General features: G+C 47.6%; 1 protein-coding gene and 1 non-coding gene across 5 annotated transcripts in view; one reads left to right on the top strand and one right to left on the bottom strand.

The window, feature by feature from the left end:
* LOC132588152 (protein ELFN1-like) overlaps positions 1 to 23,965 on the top strand; it is a 644,710-nt gene that overhangs the window by 552,480 nt on the left and 68,265 nt on the right. The gene's annotated exons all lie outside the window — the stretch shown is intronic.
* Positions 10,456 to 10,530, bottom strand: TRNAH-GUG (transfer RNA histidin (anticodon GUG)). The gene has a single exon. It is a non-coding gene; the product is annotated as a tRNA-His (tRNA).

Below are 23,965 nucleotides of genomic sequence, written 5' to 3'. Positions count from 1 at the left end.
TAATGAAGGATAGGGGCACCTTCTTTGGACCCCCTGGTCCAATCTTTTTGAAACTTAGGGAGTATTTTCGGGAGAGCCGCTGGATGCTATACTGAAAATGTGGTGGCTCTATCCCAAAAAACAGCCCTCAGAGCCCCAGATACCCACGGATCAATTCTTCATTATTTTCTATGGGAATAAGTCTCCATAGGGAATCATGAGTACCCAGCAGACATTTCCCTCCCCCCACCCCCACTTTCTGATGACCCTGAAGCGGGGGGAGGGCCTCCAAACCGGGAATCCCCTGCCCCCACCTGGGGATTGGCAACCCTAGTAGATTCTTATCTGGGAGGAGAAGAAGAAGACTGCAGATTTATACCCCACCCTTCTCTCTGAATCAGAGACTCAGAGCGGCTTACAATCTCCTATATCTTCACCCCCATAACAGACACCCTGTGAGGTGGGTAGGGCTGAGAGGGCTCTCACAGCAGCTGCCCTTTCAAGGACAACTCCTGTGATAGCTATGGCTGACTCGAGGCCATTCCAGCAGCTACAAGTGGAGGAGTGGGGACTCAAACCTGGTGCTCCCAGATAGGAGTCCACGCACTTAACCACTACACCAAACTGGTTCCTAGTTTGATTCCCCACTCCTCCACTTGCAGCTGCTGGAATGGCATTGGGTCAGCCATAGCTCTTGCAGAGTTGTCCTTGAAAGAGCAGCTTCTGGGAGAGTTCTCTCAGCCCCACCCACCTCACAAGGTGTCTGTTGTTGGGGGGGGGGAGGAGGTAAAGGAGATGGTAAGCTACTCTGAGACTCAGTTCAGTCAGCCAGCTCAAGGTGGACTCAGCCTTCCATCCTTCCAAGGTCAGTAAAATGAGTCCCCAGCTTGCTGGGGAGAAAGTGTAGATGACTGAGAAGGCAATGGAAAACCACCCCGTAAAAAAGTCTGCCATGAAAACATCGTGATGCGACATCGCCCCAGAGTCGGAAACGCCTGGTGCTTGCGCAGGGAACTATCTTTACCTTTACCATCTAAATGGCAGCAGCTACCTAATGCAAATCAATCTATAAACCAACCATGAAAAAGCAGACAACCGGAACTGCTGACAAAATTTATGAACGATTATAAAAAGAAACGGGGAAAGGAACATTTGCTGTTTTGGAGAAAGGAATCCCTCGTCAGAGAGGTTGCCATAGAAAGAATTCCCCTAGAATGAAAGCACAAAACCTGTGGTTCTTGATCACAGTGCAGTTCTGAACAGAATTACTCTTTCTAAGCTCATTGAGTTCAATGCAAAAAAAAAAAAGACAAAGAAGGTGGAGGGACATGATAAAGGTAGTCCCTTGTGCAAGCACCAAGAGCCCCATGGCGCAGAGTGGTAAAGCTGCAGTACTGAGTTTGATCCCAGCAGAAGCTGTTTCAGGTAGCCGGCTCCAGGTTGACTCAGCCTTCCATCCTTCCGAGGACGGTAAAATGAGTACCCAGCTTGCTGGGGGGAAAGTGTAGGTGTAGGTAACTGGGGAAGGCAATGGCAAGCCACCCCAAAAAAAATCTGCCGTGAAAACATCACGATGCGACGGCACCCCAGAATCGAAAACGACTGGTGCTTGCACAGGGGACTACCCTTACCTTAACTGTACAAGCACCAGTCGTTTCCGACTCTGGGGTGATGTCGCATTGTGACGTTTTCACGGCAGACTTTTTTACGGGGTGGCTTGCCATTGCCTTCCCCAGTCATCTACACTTTCCCCCCAGCAAGCTGGGTACTCATTTTACTGACCTCGGAAGGATGGAAGGCTGAGTCAACCTGGAGCCGGCTATCTGAACCCAGCTTCCGCCAGGATTGAACTCAGGTCATGAGCAGAGCTTAGGAGTGCAGTACTGCAGCTTTCCCACTCTGCGCCATGGGGCACCTAGGGACATGATAGAATCCCATAAAATTATGCACGGGGGAGTGGAAAAAGTGAATAGAACAGTTTCTCACACATAAAAATAGAGCGGATGATGACATTGCTGAGCGGTAAATTGAGGATGGACCAATTACGGTACTTCTTTACTCAATAAGTAATTGCGGCGTTCATTGCCAGCGGCCATAGTGATGGCCGCAAACACAGAATGTTTTAGGAGGGAATTAAAGACATTCGTGGAAGAGAAAGTGGCATGGTATATCCCACTCTTCTCAGATTTCAGAAATTCAGCAGGGTTCATACATGGATGGGAGACCGCCGAGGAAGACCGTGGAGATGAAGGCAATGGCCAGCCGCCTCTGCTTCTCACTTGCCTTGAAAACCCCTTGCTGGGAACTCCGTAAGTGATTAAAGGAAACTCACAGCGATGAAAGGAAACTTTTACATCCAGAGGCAATAAACCTCTGAATCTCAGTGCTGAGAGGCAACATTGGGGCAATACCTCAGCCTTTACATCCCGTCCATTAGTTCTGCAGAGCAATTGGTTGGCCACTGTGCGAGACAAGATGATAGACTAAATGGACCACTGGTGTAGGGTTGCCAGGTCCAATTCAAGAAATATCTGGGGACTTTGGGGGTGGAGCCAGGAGACATTGGGGGCGGAGCCAGGAACAAGGGTGTGACAAGCATTATTGAACTCCAAGGGAGTTCCGGCCATCACATTTAAAGGGACAGCACACCTTTTTAAAGGTCTTCCTTCCATAGGAAATAATGAAGGATAGGGGCACCTTCTTTTGGGGCTCATAGAACTGGACCCCCTGGTCCAATCGTTTTGAAACATGGAGGGTATTTTTGGGGAGAGGCACTAGATACTATACTGAAAATTTGGTGCCTCTACCTCAAAAAAATAGCTCCCCCAGAGCCCCCGAAACCTCCAGATCAATTCCCTATTATACCCTATGAGAAACGATCTCCACATAGGGAATAATGAAGACGTTTCCCTCCCCTCCACACACACACCCCTTCTCGCAAATCTGATGTAGGGGATTGGCCTCTCTACTCACCAGCCAGCTTCTTCACAGCAACAAAGACACAGACACAGAAAGATGAAGCCTTTCACCACCTCGGGAGGTGCAAAGGCACATGGTCCTTTGGGGCAGGGCAGGAAGCAGCCTGGGAAAGCTCCGGCTGCTGCAATGGAGCTGGGTGGGAAGGGGAGGGGCAAGGAGAAGCTGCTGCGATCCGAGGTGAGAAGGGAAGGGAAGGGAGGAGGAGAAGCATCAGGGATCGGTGGGAAGGGGAGAGGAGAAGCTGCTGGGAGCTAGGCTGCGTTGGAAGGGCCGCCATCCCCCCCCCCCGCTTTCTGGATTTTTGGCGAGTGGGGGGAGGAGGCTCCAAATCGGGGGTCCCCCGCCCAGGCGGGGGATTTGGGAAGCCTACACTGGTCGGATCCAGCAGGGTTCTTCTGACGTTCTTATCAGGGAAAGGCCTCCAACTCTATGTCCTATATTGGCCAAAACACCTTATGAGACAGGGTGCTAAAACAGATGGACCACTGGTCTGATCCAGCAGGGCTCTTCTGGTGTAAAGACCTTGGCCTGTGTGCTCTGTTGCTGGCCCTCCAGAGGAACCAGTTGGCCACTGTGTGAGACAGGAAGCTGGATGAGATGGGCCACTGGTCTGATCCAGCAGGGCCCTTCTTACATTCTTATCAGGGGAACGCCTCAGCCTCTAGGTTTTGTTGTTAGCCCTCCAGAGGAACTGGTTGGTCCCTGGTTGAGACAGGAAGCTGGACTAGATGAGCCGCTGGTCTGATCCAGCAGGGGTCTTCTTACATTCTTATCAGGAGAAGGCCTCAGTCTCTGTGTCCTCTTGTTGACCCTCCAGAGGAACTGGTTGGCCACTGTGTGAAACAGGAAGTTGGACTAGATGGAGCACTAGTCTGATCCAGCAGGGCCTTTCATACATTCTTATCAGGGGAAGGCCTCAGCCTCTATGCTTTGTTGTTAGCCCTCCGGAGGAACTGGTTGGTTCTTGGATGAGACAGGAAGCTGGACTAGATGGGCCATTGGTCTGATCCAGCAGGGTTCTTCTGATGTTCTAATGATTACAGTGTTATTCAAAGTTGAAAGCATCTGACATAGCACTGAAGGACAAACACTTTGAGGCTGAGGAATGAACAATCCTTTCCATCCTTTCGTTTTTCAGCACATATGCCTGGCTTTCCCCTCTGATTGCAGCATTCTTCTTGGTCTCTCGCCAACAGCCAACGCAAGGTCCTTTTTTGCTGCTGTGACTGCCACATGCCTGCTTTTCTGATGTGTACATAAAACCTACATCCCATTTCCTCTTGCCTGTCAGTGGCATGGTGCGATAACATACTCTCGGAGAGAAGGACAGAATAAATTTTGCTCTCCTGGTGACAGTTACATCGGATGCTAGTCTGTGACAAGCCGGGGAGATAAGATATTAAGCATCTGAATGGTGGATATTATTGGCTCTGTTTCCCCCAAGTTCTCACTACCACGAATCTCATGTCCCTTGGATTGGCATGGAGGTTGAAAACGTAATTTCGCCATTTCACACTTCAGAAGCAAAATGTGCAAGAGGTCCTTAAGTGTCTCTTTCTCATGCTAGAAGACACAGCCCATTAAGTGCATTCTGCCCAAAAATGCATACGCAAATTGTATTTTATTTGAAGGAGTTTGGGACACTTCCTTAAAAATGTGGCATCGGGATCCAGGAGGCCCTGGTGTGAATTCCCTCCCTGATGTGGATGCCCATTGGGTGACCTTGGGCCAGTCACAAACTCTCAGCCTAACCTACCTCACAAGGTTGTTGTGAGGGTAACATAGAAGGGAGAAGAATGATGTAAGATGCTTTGGGTCTCCACTGGGGGGAAAGGTACATAAGTAAATAAATAAAATGGACAAACCACATCTTTAAGTGGAGATGCTGGGGATTGAACCTGGGACCTTCTGTGAGCAAAGCATCAGCAGAGGCTTTGTGGTGAGGTTTGTATACCTGGGCGCATCTGATTGGCCACTGTGGGAAATGGGATACTGGTGTCGATGGGCACTGGGCCTGATCCAATAATGCATGGAAGGACTGTGGTTCAGTGGTAGAGCATCTGCTTGGCATGCAGAAGGTCCCAGGTTCAATCCTCGGCATCTCCAGTTAAAAGCACTAGGCCATAAGTGATGCGAGAGTTTCTACTCTTCAGTTACTGCATGAAAGACTGACCTGGACATTCAAAGGTTTCCGATTCCGGTACAAGGACTGATCTTGGGTCTTAAGAGGGATTTCATTCAGTGAGGGCTGGGATCACAAAGTGCCCAAGCCTTCTGAGCCTGTGGGCATCTTGGGCATTCTGACATTGGATGGTGGGTGCCAGTGTTCCCTCTAAACTGAGTTCGTCCGGGTGCAGCCCCAAAATGGCTGCCACGAGTTGCAGAGCCATCCACAAAATGTCAGGGAACAAAGCCATGCATAACCAGAGCTTTTTTTTTTTGAGCAGGAATGCAAAGGAACGCAGTTCTGGCTGGCTCAGTGGCAGGGGTGTGGCCTAATATGCAAATGAGTTCCTGCTGCATTTGCATACTAGGCCACGCGCCCCTGAAAATCACCATTGCTTCACACAGGGCTTTTTTTTTTTTGTCGAAAAAGCCCCGTGCCAAACAATGGTGACTTCAGAGGTCCAGTGACCCAGGCAAGCAAAGCTCTCTAGCCAGCCCGAGCAGGCCTCACTTGCCCGGGGCTCTCCTTTCTTGCATTTTGGCTGGGGGAAGCATATGCTAATGAGTTCTGACGCTTGTTTTTCTACAAAATGACCTGGCTTACAGGAAAGGTGTCAGCAGATGCGGGCACCTTTGGGGGATCCTTGGAATGGGGCAACAGGCAAAGGGAACGGTTGAGTTTTTGGCTCATCCATATTTACAGAATCTCAAATTACTATTCAGGGCCGGTGCTCGGCTTTCTGGTACCCACTAGCGCCCCCCCTTATTAAAAAATATAGGGAAAATGAAGAGTGCCAAACTTGAAACTTTTTACATTTTTAAAGTACTGACTTTTAATTTTATTTTTTTTAAAAAAAAAAAAACCAAAATATGCTAAGTTATTTAAAAATTGTGGGAATAAGTGCTTGCCGCCCACACCAGGAAGGAGGATGGCAGGATAGGATGAGGTGGGAGGCCAAGTTGCACATCGGGATGAGGGGGGTGGCTTGGCTTTGTTGAGGGCAGCTTGGTGAGGAGAGAGGACAAGGTGACAGTGGTTAGGAGCCTTAAGAACATAAGAGAAGCCATGTTGGATCAGGCCAATGGCCCATCCAGTCCAACACTCTGTGTCACACAGTGGCAAAAAATTTTATACATACACACACACTGTGGCTAATAGCCACTGATGGACCTCTGCTCCATATTTTTATCTAAACCCCTCTTGAAGGTGGCTATGCTTGTAGCTGCCACCACCTCCTGTGGCAGTGAATTCCACATGTTAATCACCCTTTGGGTGAAGAAGTACTTCCTTTTATCCGTTTTAACCTGGCTGTTCAGCAATTTCATCGAATGCCCACGAGTTCTTGTATTGTGAGAAAGGGAGAAAAGTACTTCTTTCTCTACTTTCTCCATCCCATGCATTATCTTATAAACCTCTATCATGTCACCCCGCAGTCGATGTTTCTCCAAGCTAGAGAGTTCCAAGCGTTTCAACCTTTCTTCATAGGGAAAGTGTTCCAGCCCTTTAATCATTCTAGTTGCCCTTTTCTGGACTTTCTCCAATGCTATAATATCCTTTCTGAGGTGCGGCGACCAGAACTGCACACAGTACTCCAAATGAGACCGCACCATCGATTTATACAGGGGCATTATGATACTGGCTGATTTGTTTTCAATTCCCTTCCTAATAATTCCCAGCATGGCGTTGGCCTTTTTTATTGCAAACGCACACTGTCTTGACATTTTTAGTGAGTTATCTACCACGACCCCAAGATCTCTCTCTTGGTCACTCTCTGCCAGTTCACACCCCATCAACTTGTATTTGTAGCTGGGATTCTTGGCCCCAATGTGCATTACTTTGCACTTGGCCACATTGAACCGCATCTGCCACGTTGATGCCCACTCACCCAGCCTCAACAGATCCCTTTGGAGTTCCTCACAATCCTCTCTGGTTCTCACCACCCTGAACAATTTAGTGTCATCCGCAAACTTGGCCACTTCACTGCTCACTCCCAACTCTAAATCATTTATGAGCCAGAGTCATCATGAATTGGGGAGGGGGTGTCAGTGGTGCCCCCTAGGCAAGGTGGCGCCCTAGGTGGCTGCCTACTTTGCCTACTCCCACGCACCAGCCCTGGTAGCAGTAGTAGTAAAAAAATTTGCATAAAGCCATTGGCCATTACAATTACAGCAACTTACAAGTTAAAAGCGGTCAAGGACTCTACAATCAACACATTCAGATTTAGATCCTTCACAGTCTTAGTTGCATACAGCGTTCCCGTGATTCTATAATCAGGCTCTAATTGTCCAGTTAACAACATCATTTTACTTGTCTACCTGGGTACTGCCTTTGCCCTGATTTTGCTAGCAGCCAAAGCAAAAAGTGCTACCTTATAAGAGACCGTAGAGTCAATATCTGACAACAGAAACATTAGCTTACGTTGCCTGCAGCATTTCAGGTACCGTCATTATTATTACAAACAGGCCTCATTTTGGGCAGGAGCTCCCGGGAACAGAGCTCTGGAACCTCTAAATTGTATTGTGCTCTCCCCCCCCCCCCCCTAATACTTGCTTCTGGGCTCCATTGATCAAACCCCCCTGTGAGAGTTTTGCTGAACTCTGAGATTTGGCAAACTTTCTAATATTTCTCCCCACAAAAAATGGGGAAACGACCAAAGCATATAAAGCAGACAGATGGAAATCTTCATCCTGCCACTGTGGCCACATGGGAGAAAGTAATTTAAAAATATATGATGGGAGTCAGGTTTTATTAAGCCAGTTATACAATTCAAGAAGCATTTTAAGGTAGATGCTGAGCTAATATAATTTAGTACACCTTCCAATGATGTCAGGGGCGCGTGCGGCAGATGCAAAGGAGTTATGCAAAGAAGTTGTGCTAATGAGCCCTGGCACTTCTTTTTCTATGAAATAAGCCTGATTACGAATATTAATGTAATCCTGGGTGTCCATTGCAAGCCAGGAGAAGGAATTTCTCCCAGGGTAAATATGCAAAAGGCTTTTAGTGGACAAAGGCACTTTTAATGGGCGCTTTTTAAAGGGTAACATTTTAAGTGCCACTTTTTAGCTGATTGGTTTTGATAGAAGCTTCAAAAGCCACTGATGCATAAAATCCACCCTCACCCCCAACCAGAACCGGTGGTGTCATTAAATCTATCAAATTTTCAAAAAGACAATTAAAAATGGGGTTTTTTTAAATGCTACCCATTAAGAATTACTCCAAGAAGTAAATCAGTCTGCCAATGATATGCAGAAGGCGTTTAAGCACAACTGACTTAATAGATATTTATGGAATTGTATAATAAAGCAGTCAATGGATGAGGAAATTGCAGTTGATTGATTGCCCGTTTTCACTGATTAACTGATCAATCAATCAGTTACATTTAAATGTGTCCGCATGGCAGCAAAACTTCCATAGGGGAAGGATGGATGCACATAAAAAGAAAACAGTCACAGTCAGATTCAGGTGCTTTATTGTTTTATTCTTGAGTTGGATTCTTTAGTAATTAGAACTTTCTAATTGTGGTGCTGGAGAAGACTCTTGAGAGTCCCTCGGACTGCAAGAAGATCCAATCAGTCAGTCCTAAGGGAAATCAACCCAGACTGTTCCCTGGAAGGACAGATGCTGAAGCTGAAGCTCAAAGACTTTGGCCACCCAATGAGACGGGAGCACTCCCTGGAGAAGACTCTTGAGAGTCCCTTGGACTGCAAGAAGATCCAATCAGTCAGTCCTAAGGGAAATCAACCCTGACTGTTCCCTGGAAGGTCAGATGCTGAAGCTGAAGCTCAAAGACTTTGGCCACCCAATGAGAAGGGAGCACTCCCTGGAGAAGACCCAGATGCTGGGAAAGACAGAAGGCAAAAGAAGAAGGGGACGGCAAAAGATAAGATGGCTGGACAGCATTACTGATGTAACAAACATGAATTTGAGTGGACTTTGGAGGATGGTGGAAGACAGCAGGGCCTGGCGTGACTCGGTCCATGAGGTCGCAAAGAGTCAGGCTCGACTGCGCGACTGACCAACAACAACCTTTTGGGGAAACTTTCTGGTAGCTGTTTTGTTGGTTTAAATAGGAAACGTATTTCTGGGTAAACTTTAAATCGTCAACAGCCACGATTGTCCGTAGCAAAATCACATATAACAAAATCCACATGATGACTTTTATGTACAGCCATCAAAATAACCCAGTGGAGCATGCAAGCTTTCGAGTCCTCCGGAACTCTTATTCATTTTTATTGATTTGATTCAAAAGAGAGGCTGTTTCAAAGGTGCTACCACTGAAAATGTCCTGTTTCTACTTGCATGGAGTGCGGGGCGCGAAAGGCAGATCTTAACTGGTAGGCTGGTTAGCAGACCTCATTTTGGGCAGGAGCGCAGAAGAGCAGAGCTCTGGAACCTCTAAATTGTATCGTGCTCTTTCTTTCTTACACCACCCCCTCCCCAGTACTTGCTTCTGGGGTCCATTGTTCAAACCCCCAGCGAGAATTTTGCTGAACTCTAAGGTTTGACAAACTTTCTCATATTTCCCCCCACAAAAAAAATGGGAAAATAACTAGAACATCTAAAGCAGACAGATGGAAATCGCCATCATGCCACTGCGGCCACGTAGGAGAACGTTATTCAAAAAGTATGAGGGGAGTAAGATTTTAATATAGTTTATTAATATAATTATCAGCCTGGCGTGACTTTGTTCATGGGGTCGCAAAGAGTCGGGCTCGACTGTGCGACTGAACAACAAGAACAGTTTATTCATTTGATTTATATTCCGCCCTCCCCACCGAAGCAGGCTCAGGGCAATTGTAATTCAATTATGACAATTATAATTCAAAAAGCATTTTAAGGTAGATGCTGAGCTGATATAATTCAGTACACCTTCTGGTGATGTCAGGGGTATGTGGCTGATGCAAATGAGCGGTGCTAATGAGTTGTGCTGATGAGCTCCAGCACCTCTTTTTCTACAAAATAACTCCTTGTTGGTCAATATGGAAAAAGACAATCCTTCTGCATTAGGTGCACATTAACCGGCCCGGAAAGTGTGTGTGTGTGTGTGTGTGTGAAATACAACTTCTAGGGCAAGGTGTTAAGATCTGTATGTCTGTTTGGATATAACTAGCTGTACCTCTCCCGTCCCAATGGGATGAAATTCTCCCCCCCCCCCCCTTCAAAATCCCAGGCAGATAGGAGACGAGGGGTTGAACATATGAACATATGAAGCTGCCTTCTACTGAATCAGACCATTGGTCCATCAAAGTCAGTCTTGTCTACTCAGACTGGCAGCGGCTCTCCAGGGTCTCAAGCTGAGGTTTTCACACCTCTTTGCCTGGACCTTTTTTTGGAGATGCCAGGGATTGAACCTGGGACCTTCTGCTTCACAAGCAGATGCTCTACCACTGAGCCACCATCCCTCCTACTGGTTGGATCCAGCCAGCTTTCTGCTGGAGAAAATGGGAGGGAAGTGTCCCTTTTGACCACCCAAAAAGAATAAGGCTATGCTGGAGATCAAGAAACCTTCAAGGACAAAAGCTGTCTGGTTCAGGGACCATAGCAAGGAGGGGAACAGGGAGAGATAGAGTGAAAACACTTGCTGCTTCCAAATCCACATCCTCATTCTATACTTAGTCAAAAGTCTCGCTTGCAAGAGAGGTGGGATCAGATGTGTTGCATGAACACAACTCCGCTTTCTTGGAATCCTTAAGCTTAGGAGGGTCTATTAAAAAAAAAAAACGGAGCAAAGGAACCAAGGGAGTGTGAATCCTCTGCTGAGTTCTCACCTTACTTTTCCATCCCTTCCCCCTCATTCGGAATTGAGGGCCATGACATCACATCCTGTGTTTTGCATTAGTCGAAGATGCAGGAGAGGAAGAGAAAGGTGTTTTCAGCAGCTGGTGGAAGAAAAAGAATGCTTATGATTATGGTATTGGATTTATATCCCACCCTATATGAATCTCAGCGTCTCAGAGCAGTCACAATCTCCTTTACCTTCCCCCCCCCCACAACAGACAACCTGTGAGGTAGGTGGGGCTGAGAGAGCTCTCTCAGAAGCTGCCCTTTCAAGGACAACTCCTGCGAGAGCTATGGCTGACCATTCCAGCAGGTGCAAGTGGAGGAGTGGGGAATCAAACCTGGTTTTCCCAGATAAGAGTCTGCGCACTTAACAACTACACCAAAATGGCTCTCTTTCATGGAGAATCCACTCACAGCATGTGAAGAAGTGGCTGCCATGAAAACTCACTCTGGAATCTTCCCCCACAACAGACCCCCTGTGAGGTGGGTGGGGCTGAGAGAGCTCTCCCAGAAGCTGCCCTTTCAAGGACAACTCCTGCAAGAGCTCTGGCTGACCCAAGGCCATTCCAGCAGGTGCAAGCGGAGGAGGGGGGAATCAAACCCGGTTCTCCCACGTAAGAGAGCTATGGCTGACCCAAGGCCATTCCAGCAGGTGCAAATGGAGGAGGGCGGAATCAAACCTGGTTCTCCCAGATAAGAGAGCTCTGGCTGACCCAAGGCCATTCCAGCAGCTGCAAGTGGAGGAGTGGGGAATCAAACCCGGTTCTCCCAGATACGAGTCCACACACTTAACCACTACACCAAACTGGCTGTCCGAGGACCGCTCTGGGAGAGCTATGGCTGACCCAAGGCCATACCAGCAGCTGCCAGTGGAGGAGTGGGGAATCAAGCCCAGTTCTCCCAGATACGAGTCTGCACACTTCACCACTACACCAAACTGGCTCTCATTATCATTATGTGCTGCTGGAGTCCGTTTGGAATGGGCAGGATATAAATCGAAAGTAAATAAATCAAATAAATAATGAAGCACGTTCATGTGCCATGCACCGTCTTCTCATGTTGCAATTCTGAGTGTGGTCACACATCCACAGATCTTTAGAAAACCTTTGGGGTTTTTTTTTTTGCTTATCCAGATGTTTTATTCGTCGATACCACTATGTACGTCTCACAAACATGTCTGAGTTGCAGCAATTAGTGCTCCCATCAGTCATGTTCTCCAGCCAGAGTGGCATCGCCCCCTCGCACTGCAATCGTCTCAGTGGCTTCCCGCCCACAGTTGACAGGTTCTGTTTTCCAGAAACTGCACTGCAACCACAGTACCCATGTTCCCCAATCAATTGACAGAAGAAAAAGGGAAGGGAGAGCTTTCAAATCTGTTTCTTGGTTCACACAATAATAATAGTAACAACACCACCACATTGGATTTGTATCCCGCCCTCCACTCCGAATCTAAGAGTCTCAGAGTGGCTCACAATCTCCTTTCTCTTCCTCCCCTGCAACAGACACCCTGTGAGGTGGGTGGGGCTGAGAGAGCTCTGACAGAAGCTGCCCTTCCAAGTACTCAAGGCCATCCCAGCGGCTGCGAGTGGAGGAGGGGGGAATCAAACCTGGTTCTCCCAATTAAGAGTCCGCACACTTAACCACTACACCAAACTGGCTCTGCTATGAACTACACTGTGCAAACAGGCAGCCTGTACCTGTTAAAGTGCCTAATCTTGTGGGCAGGAACCTGCAGAAATCGCATTCCCGTCTTCAGAAACCAATCCCAGCCACAATCGGTATGTCAGGATCTTGGGTAGACCAGGCTCCTCACCCCTTTTGAGCCTGTGGGCACCTTTGAAATTTGGCTACACCGGAGGGGGTGGGGAAAGAATTCTGACACAGGGAGTTGGGCACCATTACATAATGGCTGGTTCAGGAGGCGGAGTCAGCCACAAAATGACTGCCACAGAAGGCAGCTCCACACACAGAGAGGAAGCTCAGAGGCAGAGTAGAATAGGTGTAATTAAAGAAATACACTGCAGAAGAAGAAGAAGAAGAAGAAGAAGAAGATGATGATGATGATGATGATGATGATGATGATGATGATGATGATGATGATATTGGATTTATATCCCACCCTCCTCTCCAAATTTCAGAGTCTCAGAGCAGCTCACAATCTCCTTTATCTTCCTCTCACACAACAGTCACTCTTTGACTGTTGAAGTAGGTGGGCCTGAGAGAGCTCTGACAGAAACTGCCCTTTCAAGGACAGCTCTGAGAGAGCTATGACTGACCCAAGGCCATTCTAGCAGCTGCCAGTGGAGGAGTGGGGAATCAAACCCGGTTCTTTCAGATGAGAGTCCATGTACTTAACCATTTCACCAAACAGCCATCTGAGAGAGGTTAATACAAGCGCTGTGGGGGCCACTGAAATGACTTTCTTTTAATCTGCATAGCCAATCAGATCTCCAGTGGCCAATCAGAAGCCCTGCTGGACAGGAGCTCCACCCAGTTTCTAAAAACACTTGGGGGTGTCAAGAAAGGTGTCAGCAGGAACCAGGGATGCCGTAGGCACCACACTGGGGACCCCTGCCCTAGACTGAATCCTTATACCAAGGCTGAAACTCATTTGTTATAAGGACCAGATCTGACATAAATGAGATCTTGTCAGACCAGGCCATGCGTGTCACAAAATGTAATGCCAGGTAGCAGAGATATAAACTTTATAAAGGACACATGCAAACACAATTAAAGCTTTTTTTGAAACATAAAATATGCATAAAAGATTAGTATTCTTGCAATATTTTGTTTATTTAACCGTTCCTGATAACTGACACCCCTTGCTCCGAATTACTGCATCAGAATCTGGAGACAATGTCTGTGCTGTAGCAATCTTGAGTATGCTGTCTAGGTGTCGTTCAGGTGTGTGTCTGTAAGTTGCAAACCTACTTTTGTTGATTGACATTCATTACAGAAATCTCATAGTCAATGCTTTGAGCCTAAGACCTAGGGGTAAACATGAAATGGTAGGGCATTGCTAGCTTTTGTACGTAGGTTGCTTCATGCGCTGGTCAGCCAGTGGAGAAAACAGAGGCTTTGCTCTTTAACTCCTGTGCGATTGAGCAAGCCTGGCAACGCAGGCTGTTGTGCAGAAGGAAGCAAGAGAGAAAGAGAGAAGGAAGCAGATGGCAGTGAGTTGCTCGCAGGCCTGATAAAAGCCCTCCAAGGGCCTTATGTGTCCCTTGGGCCACACGTTTGACACCCCTGCCTTATACTATGTGAGTTTCCCAACAATGAAAATGAGATTTTTATCTGGCAGTGGAACTTTCAGAGAATTCCCCGCGCAGAGAGCCAATTCATTTGGAACCATTCCTGGCTCATTCTCCTTATTAATACTCCTCTAGCAATTTTCTAAGGACTGGGCTCTCGCATAAAAATAAGAGTTCCTTCCTCTTTGATTTATGGATGCTGAACTGCGGCAGGAAGCAAAAGGCAGGGGCTGGCTGCATAATACGTTCTCTATAAAATTGATTTTTCTCCTTTTTCTAATTTTTCCCTTTGCCACAGTTCTGCTTTCCTTTCCTCTTTGTTTCTGTGCGGGACTTGGTCCAATGCACACCGGAGCCCATTTATTTCGGTGGCCTTAAGCGTGCTGAACTCTCCACTGGCTCATGGTCTTGGAATGCGTCTATAAATCCAATTTCTGGGTTCTCCGGCTCCAATGCGACGTTCAGGGTGGCAAACCAATGGCAAAGCGCCTCTGCTCGTCTCTTGCCTCGACAACTCTGTGAGTGGTCGCCATAATTCAGTTGTGACGCGGTGGCACTCAATTATTACTATTAGGCGCTGTCTCACCAACACTTCTCAGTCATTATCACTCTGAGTAGTGGGAACCCACCAAGCATGTAGAATAGATGCGTGAGTTACTCTAAATCAGGGGTGGCCAACGGTAGCTCTCCAGATGTTTTTTGCCTACAACTCCCATCAGCCCCAGCCAGCATAGCCATTGGCTGGGGCTGATGGGAGTTGTAGGCAAAAAACATCTGGAGAGCTACCGTTGGCCACCCCTGCTCTAAAACTTTCCTACATGAGTGATCACCATTTTATCTCAAATGGAGCAACAAAATCATGCATGGGATAGAGAAGGTGGAAAAAGAAGTCATTTTTTTTCTCTTTCTCTCTCTTTTGGGGATTGAAAAAGCATATGGAGCAGAGGTCCATCAGTGGCTGTTAGCCACAGAATATAGATGGAACTCTCTGTCTGGGGCAGTGATGCTCTGTATTCTTGGTGATTGGGGGGCAGGCAACAGTGGGAGCCTTCTGGTGTCCTGGCCCCATCGGTGGACCTTCTGATGGCACCTGGGTTTTTTTGGCCACTGTGTGACACAGAGTGTTGGACTGGATGGATCATTGACCTGATCCAACATGGCTTCTCTTATATTCTTATGTTCTTACAATACAAGAACTGGTGGCCACTCTATGAAATTGATGACCAGTCAGGTTAGAACAGATAAAAGGAAATCCTTCATCCAAAGAGTAATGATCATGTGGAATTCACTGCTGCAGTGATGACAGCAACAAGCAGAGACAGCTTCAAGAGGGAATGGGGTGAACATATGGAGGAGAGGGTCCATCTGTGGCTATTAGTTACAAGATATAGAGGGAACATTGTCTAGGGCAGTGATGCTCTATATTTGTGGTACTTGGAGGGCAACAGCTGAAACTCTTGTTATTGGACTCAAGTCTAACTGTTACTGCTCGGAGTGCCTACGGGCATGATTCCTGGAAAGGCCTTTTGTCACATGGTAACATGGCTGAGGAACGAGGGGCAGGATTAGCCAACTGAGAACCAACCTCGCCTCATTCTTGAGGGAACGATGCGAGCACCCTTTCCCTCACGGCCCACCAGCCAGAATTCAGCAGAGACCGGCACCCACACAACCGTCTCTGTCAGCGCCAACCAGAACAACCACAAGGATGTCTTTCCTTATGCTAGCGCCTGTCAAGCCTGATCAGAACTGTGCCGGCATGAGGTTCCTCACAGCCATATCCCGTCAGGCTCGGTGTCAGTCAGAATTCCAGCCAGGCGCATTTCTTTCCTCAGCGACATCCCTGTCAGCGTCTGTCAGAATTCCAGGATGGCGCGCCCAACCATCCGTAATGGCAGCGTGACTTGAAGGTCCGTCAGTCGGAGATCCAGAAAAGAGTTTGCCCACCCAAGTTTTTCTGCTTCGTCTCCGTTGCATTCATTCCTGGCATATTTGGTGATTCGGATGGTGAAACGCTGGGCCTGAGAGGGGGGAAACCCCAGACAGTGTTTGCTTCACAGGTGGCTTTGATTTCCCATCCGTTTGAGCTTGGTTGGGCTGAAGGGATCAATCTCAGCTTGGCGTTTCTTCCACTTCCGATAAGCCAATTCCATGACGTTAGATTTAGGAGCCTGAGGGGAGCTTTTGGCTCCTGAGGGGGCTAACTTGCCAACTTTTGTAGTATTAAAGAGTATTAACTTTTGTAGCATTAAAGGCTTGAGAATTATTTGTCCGGTTTTATGGAGGGGGTGAGGAAAAAAGAAACAAACGCTCTCCTGATTTGCTTTTTTGGCACCGTCGTTTTTTTCGATGCTTGTGTACGGCGCAAGAGAGGAATCGATAAGACCAAGGTCTATGCAGAAGATTCCAGAAAGACGTTTGTGGGTGTCTGTGGCATTCACTTTGTGTGGCAAAATGCCTCAGTATTGGTGCTTCCTCAGATGTGGGGGAAAGTGTGTGATATTGGCAGTAAAACATGCCAGAAAGACAAACGGTTTTCCTCTGTCCAGTGCATGTTGACTCAGCCTTTTTCTTCATCCTTTTAAAATTTATTTTATTCAGATATTTATGCCCCACTTTTCTGTCCAATGGGGACCCAGAACGGCAGACATCATTCTGCCCTCCTCCATCTGATCCTCATTACAACACCCCTGTGAGGTAGGTTAGGCTGAGTTTTTAAAGTCTGTTCAGTGAAATTCCATTGGCAGAGTTGGAATTTGAACCTGGGTCTCTCAGATCCTCATTCAGTCCTTTAGGCACTACATCACACTAACTGTCTAGTTAGAGTCAGTTTGGTGTAGTGGGTTAGGGCAGTGGACTCTAATCTGGAGAACAGGGTTTGATTCCCCACTCCCCCTCCTCATGCAGCTGCTGGTTTGACCTTGAGTCAGTCACAGTTCTCTCAGAGCTCAAAGGCAGCTCTCAAAAGAGCTCTCTCAGCCCCACCTACCTCACAGGGTGTCTGTTGTGAGGAGGGGAAGGGAAAGGAGATTGCAAGCCACTTTAAGACTCCTTCAGGTAGTGAAGGGTGGGCTATAAATCCAATATCCTCCTCCTCCTCCTCCTCTTCTTCCTCTTCTGTTTCAGTCGCAACAACCACCATAGCATTGGGTTGTATTCTCTCAGTACTCTTTCCCAGTTGTTTTTTTTTAATTACTCTTTTCCCCTGCACTTGGGCTTCCTCTATGTGGTCTGACATTTTGTGGTTGCACTCATCACCCTGTGGCAGAATTCCAAAGGTGCTTGCAGGTTTAAAAAGGTCCAGAACACCCTGATTTATATCATTGGCTACCAAGCAACGAGAAGTGGTTGTTGGTCTGGGGGAAGAAAAGAGCAAATGTATAGGGTTGCCAAGTCTAACTCAGAAAATACCTGGGGACTTTGGGGGGTGGTGCCAGGAGACCTGGGGGGTGGAGCCAGGAGAATGTCCCATTCCCTAAAATAAATTAAAAAAATACAGCAGTGCAGTTCTCCTGAATAGTCTTCATTTCCTCATCTCCCAGCAGCTGCACATCCTCCCTCTCTCTCTCTCTCTCTCTCTCTCTCTCACACACACACACACACACACACACAGATAACAGCAAAAATAAAGTTTGCAATCCCACACTTTTGTGATCTTACTGGGGCCATTTACTCAGAGAGCCAGTTTGGTGTAGTGGTTAAGTGCGCGGACTCTTATCTGGGAGAACCGGGTTTGATTCCCCACTCCTCCACTTTCACCTGCTGGAATGGCCTTGGGTCAGCCGTAGCTCTGGCAGAGGTTGTCCTTGAAAGGGCAGCTGTTGTGAGAGCTCTCTCAGCCCCGCCCACCTCACAGGGTGTCTGTTGTGGGGGAGGAAGATAAAGGAGATTGTGAGCCGCTCTGAGACTCTTCGGAGTGGAGGGCGGGATATAAATCCAATATCTTCATCTTCTTCTTCTTCTTCACAGAGTTATTGAAAGTAACCATCTATTTTACTGTGCAAAGGACTTCTGAAAGTAATGTAAAACAAACCTTCCGTTTGTTGTGCTGACTTCCCTTCCTTTCCAGCAGTTCACAGGGAGCAGCCATGTTGTTCTGCTGGCTCACCCCGCCCCCATTCAGCCTGGCTCCTACCGATTTAAAGGCACACACACCTTCTAAAAAGCAAGCTTTTCCAAGCTTCTTTTAGCCTTCCAAAGTGGAAAGGCTACTAAGTTGGAAGTATCAGCCTCAGACTGTTCACGGTCATTGAAAAACTGGCTCTCTGTTCTCAGCTGATGAGTAGAAACCAGTGGGGCATTTGAGCATCCTCTGGCAGAAAGATCATGCCAGTTTGGTGTAATAGTTAAGTGCATGGACTTTTAACTGGGAGAACTGGGTTTAATTCCCCACTCCTCCATTTGCAGCTGCTGGGATGGCCTTGGGTCGACCATAGCTCTCACAGAGCTGTCCTTGAAACGGCAGCTTCTGGAAGAGCTCTCTCAGTTCCACCTACCTCACTGACAATGTCCCCTCTAAACTTCAGAGTCTTGTGAGCAAAAATTCTACTTTGTGAGCTACTGCCATTAAAGTTGCGAGCTATTGCATAAATTAGTGTGCTCTGGGGTCATCCTTCCTGAGCTAAGACAAAAATGTGTGAACTGGAGGCTAAAAACCTGTGAGCTAGCTCACGCTAACTCAGCTTAGAGGGAACACTGCTCACTGGGTGTCTGTTGTGAGGGGGGGGGAGGTAAAGGTGGTTGTAAGCCGCTCTGAGATTTGGAGTGTAGGGCGGGGTATAAATCCAATATCTTCTTCCATGTGCTGAAAAACTACCCAAAGGATGTGAGAGGTGTTTTTCTGCCCAGTGGAAAAGTTTTCAAAAACCGAGCCGTGGTTTCAACTCAGGTCTACATCTTGTGCAGGGAAACGCATCCACTTTTATAAAGAGAGAGAGATTCAACATTTGCCGCTGTGATTTCTGGCTGCAGATGAAACCAACCGTGCACACTTGTCCACATATCCCACTGCGGTCCCCTTTAGCCTTGGTAACCGGCCCCTGGGAGGTAACAGCAGTGGCCGTCTCTCCATCTGTCAGCATCATGCGTCGTCGGATTCTGTAACTGACTTTCCAGCAGCAAGACATCGACAGCTTCAGGAGCCTGGGAATCATTTGAAATATATATATTTGGGCTTCGCTGGGTAAAAATAAAATGCCTCTCAGTTGGTGATACAACAGGCGTTAGTCACCAGAGCTTTTAATACCGATAATTGCACTGGAAAAAACAGGGACGCTTATTTTGAATGCAGCGGCCATGGAGGGGAAATTGTTATTCCTACAATATTTCCCCCCTCTGCAGAAATGAATTGCTCTCTGGATAATTTGAGAAAGGGAAGCTAAAACACACCCTGTGCATTTTGGTAAGAGGGAAGCAAGATTTAACTCACCGAAGATTGCTCTAGTTGCAACAGAAATAAATTTAGATAAATAAATAACACAGAGGCTGGTTCAAGAAAGGTTTTTTTGGGGAAGAATAGAAGAAGATGAAGATATTGGATTTATATCCCGCCCTCCACTCCGAAGAGTCTCAGAGCGGCTCACAATCTCCTTTACCTTCCTCCCCCACAACAGACACCCTGTGAGGTGGGTGGGGCTGGAGAGGGCCCTCACAGCAGCTGCCCTTTCAAGGACAGAGTCTCAGAGTGGCCTACAATCTCCTTTCCCTTCCTCCCCCACAACAGACACCCTGTGAGGTGGGTGGGGCTGAGAGGGCTCTCACAGCAGCTGCCCTTTCAAGGAGAGTCTCAGAGCAGCTCACAATCTCCTTTACCTTCCTCCCCCACAACAGACACCCTGTGAGGTGGGTGGGGCTGGAGAGGGCTCTCACAGCAGCTGCCCTTTCAAGGACAACCTCTGCCAGGGCTATGGCTGACCCAAGGCCATGCTTGCAGGTGCAAGTGGAGGAGTGGGGAATCAAACCCAGTTCTCCCAGATAAGAGTCCGCACACTTCACCACTACACCAAACTGGCTCTCCAGGGTTTCCAGGTCTCCTGGCCCCCGGAGGGTAAGGTTGCCATATCCAGGTTGACAAATTCCTGGAGGTTTGGGGGTGGAGCTTGGAGACCACATGGACCTTAGTGGGGTACAATACCATAGAGTCCACCCTCCAAAGCATCAATTTGTTTCCAGGGGAACCAATTTCTGTAGTCTGGAGATGAGCTGTAGTTCCAGGGGATCCCCAGGTCCCACCTGGAGGCTGGCATCCTTAAAGGATTGCTACTAATAGCAAAGTTCAGAGTCAGGAGCTTATAGCAAAAAAAAAAAAGACCAGACACACACACAGTAAACAGTAGGCTTGGAACCAATGAAAGGAAGTCCTTCTTCACCCAAAGAGTTATTAACACATGGAATTCACTGCTGTGAGAAGTGATGGTGGCTACAAGAAGAGACAGAGCTTCAAGAGAGGATTGGATAAACGTATGGAGCTGAGGTCTATTCTGTGACTATTAGCTACAAGCTACAGATGGAACACTCTCGCTGGGGCAGTGAAGCGCTGTCTCCTTGGTACTTGGGTGGGGGGAGAGCAAGACGGCTTCTGGAGTTCTGGCCTCACTCTTGATGGGTTTGGGTTACTGTGTGACACAGAGTATTGAACTGGATGGGCCATTCGCCTGATCCAGCATAGCTTCTCTTACGTTCTTATGTCTGGGGCAGTGATGCTCTGTCTTCTTGGTGCTTGGCGGGGGGGCAACAGTAGAAGGACTTCTGGAGTTCTGGCCCCACTGGTGGATCTCCTGATGGCACCTGGGTTTCGGTTACTGTGTGACACAGAGTATTGGACTGGATGGGCCACTGGCCTGACCCAACATGGCTTCTCTTATGTTCTTATGAGAGGGCTTTGAGTATTCTTGGGAAATGCCCCACAAAGGCAAGCCTCCCCAAATGGTCTGAGCTTGCTCACTGCTCTCAGAATGTTGAAGACAGTTGAGGGTGAGTCAAATGTAGAAGACAGCAGAAGGAAATAGGTAATAGGGTCTTTAATGTATCTTGGGGTGGGGGAGAGGTTTGGACTACAGAAAGGAATTCCCCATTGTTCTTCTCTCCTGTGACTCATAAGAGAAACCATGTAGGATCAGGCCAATGGGCCATCCGGTCTAACACTGTATCACACAGTGGCCAAAAAACCCATGTGCCATCATGAGGTCCATCAGTGAGGCCAGGACACTGGAAGCCCTCCCATGTGCCCCCCAAGCACCAAAAAGACAGCGCATCACTGCCCCAGACAGAGAGTTCCAACTATATGCTGCAGCTAATAGCCAATGATGGACCTCTGCTCCATATGTTTCTCCAATCCCCTCTTGAAGCTGTTTGTGCTTGTAGCCGCCGCCACCTCCTGTGGCAGTGAATTCCATGTGTTAATCACCCTGAATTTCTTTCTTTTATCCGTTCTAACCTGACTGCTCAGCTATTTCATTGAGTGCCCACGAGTTCTTGTATTGTGAGAAAGGGAGAAAAGTACTTCTTTTTCTACCTCCTCTAGCCCAAGCATAATCTTGTAAACCTCTATCCTGTCACCCCGCAGTCGATGTTTCTCCAAGCTAAAGAGCCCCAAGCATTTTAACCTTTCTTCATAGGGAGAGTGTTCCAACCCTTGAATCATTCTAGTTGCCCTTTTTTGCATTTTTTTCCAATGCTATAATATATTTTTTGAGGTGAATTGTACACAGTACTCAGAATGAGGCCGCACCATCGATTTATACAGGGGCATTATGATACCCGCTGATTTATTTTCAATTCCCTTCCTAATAATTCCCAGCATGTGTGCGATCCGTGCCAACGATGACTCTGTGTGTGATCTGTGACTCTGTGTGTGATCTTTGCCAAAGATGTGCATGGCGTTTTAAAGAACAGCATTATTGTTTTCAACACAGGCTTGGGAAATTCCTGGAGATTTGGGGATGAAGGCTGGGAAGGAGAGGGACTTCAATAAGGTACAATGCCATAGACTCCACCCTCCCAACCAGGCTTTTTCTCCAGGGGAACTGATCTCTGTGGCCTGGAGTTCAGCTGTAATTCCAGGAGATCTCCAGGCCCTCCCTGAGGGTTGGTAATTCTGTTAGCCAGATCTAGGCTCTGGAGGACTTGGGTTCAGTTGTCCAGGGGTCTGGCCCATGAAGGAACGGATTTCTCTTATTTGGGTGGCAAAACAACCTCATTCAAGTTCCAGTAACCTTTAATAACATACCAGCATCTTCAGTCAGCCTTTCAGGGAGAGCTGAAGCATTTTGTTGTAACCTTAATTTAAACTCCCTCCCTTCATTCCTCCTACACAAGGTTCCTCTTTAAAAAAAAACAAAAAACTATTTGAACTGTTTAGTAATATCCTTAATTAAATATAGATTATAGCTCTGGGACTAAGCAACAATTACTTATTCATGAAGGGCTTAGATTTTTGACTGTCTGCGCAGATTAGTTTCGGACCGTCGGAATAGCAAATGGTGCGTCTCTCTTGATTGATTTTCGGCAAGTTCGGTTTCTCAGCACTCCCCTTCCTTTACGTGGGGAATGCTGTCCCTAGACCACTCTGCAGGGTCAAAGAGATTAAGCGTATGGTACACTGGAAACCCCTGAAGGGACAATAAAAAGGTGCGTTGTTGAATACTTCGGTTGGGTTCGCTATGGGTGTAACCAGCCAACTTTAAGACTTACTGAGGTCATGGGGGAAACTGTTCCAGCAGTAAGCTTTGAGAGGGTTCAGAGGGTCAAACTCCAGAAGATGCTGATGATCCACCATCGGCTGTGCGGTACAGAGTTGGATCCATCCATAGGGTTCCCATTTTTCTGCTTATGCCCGGAGACCACCAGCCAATTGTTGTAGCCTATGCCCACGGAGGGTCATCTAGAAGTGGAAACTGCTGCAAAGTGGGGAACGTGCAATCATTCTGAGGAGAAAAACGAACAAAAAAGGAAGCCTAGTCTACGTATAGGAAGTTCTGACCATAGAGCTCCTAGCAATTCATAGAGCATTAGGGTTTGTGGAATCTTTCGGGCTCAAGTGCCGTGTTCTACTGGAGAAAGTTTTTCTTCCAGACGTTTCGTTCTCAGCTGCGGAGAACATCCTCAGTGGCGTTGCAGCCGGAGCAGGCGCTCTGACCTTCTTGGCTGCTGTGCATTGAGTGAGGCCAGGGCTGCTGGAGAGCTGCTATTTCTAGGCTGGAGGGGGTGTGGTGAGAGGGCAATTGGTTTGTGAATGTACCCACAATCAATACAGAACAATACCCCAGATGTCATCTTCGCAATCAACACAGAATAATGGTCACATTCCACAGCCAGTTTCCTTATCCCCACCCTCCCAGGAAGCCCCACCAAACAGTGGGTACATTCACAAACCAATTGCCCTCTCACCACACCCCCTCCAGCCTAAAAATAGCAGCTCTCCAGTAGCCCTGGCCTCACTCAATGCACAGCAGCCAAGAAGGTCAGAGCGCCTGCTCTGGCTGCAACGCCACTGAGGATGTTCTCCGCAGCTGAGAACGAAACGTCTGGAAGAAAAACTTTCTCCAGTAGAACATGGCACTTGAGCCCGAAAGATTCTACAAACCCTAATGATGATGCCAGCCGTGAAAACCTGAAATCTTTGATAATTCATAGAGCTACCCAGAAGTGACAAGAGTAGCTCTAGGAATCAACAGGAGCTTGATGGTCAGAACTTCCTGAAAGTAACCAAGACTCTGTCCCTTCCTACAATCCAATTTTTCCTCTAGGGATGAAGTGGGGGGTAGGGTTGCCAGGCCTGTGTTGGAAAATACCTGGAGACTTTGGGGGT

This window comes from Heteronotia binoei, chromosome 20, assembly GCF_032191835.1.
Source record: "Heteronotia binoei isolate CCM8104 ecotype False Entrance Well chromosome 20, APGP_CSIRO_Hbin_v1, whole genome shotgun sequence".
NCBI classification, from domain to species: Eukaryota; Metazoa; Chordata; class Lepidosauria; order Squamata; family Gekkonidae; genus Heteronotia; species Heteronotia binoei.
This window is presented reverse-complemented; position numbering and strand designations above follow the sequence as displayed.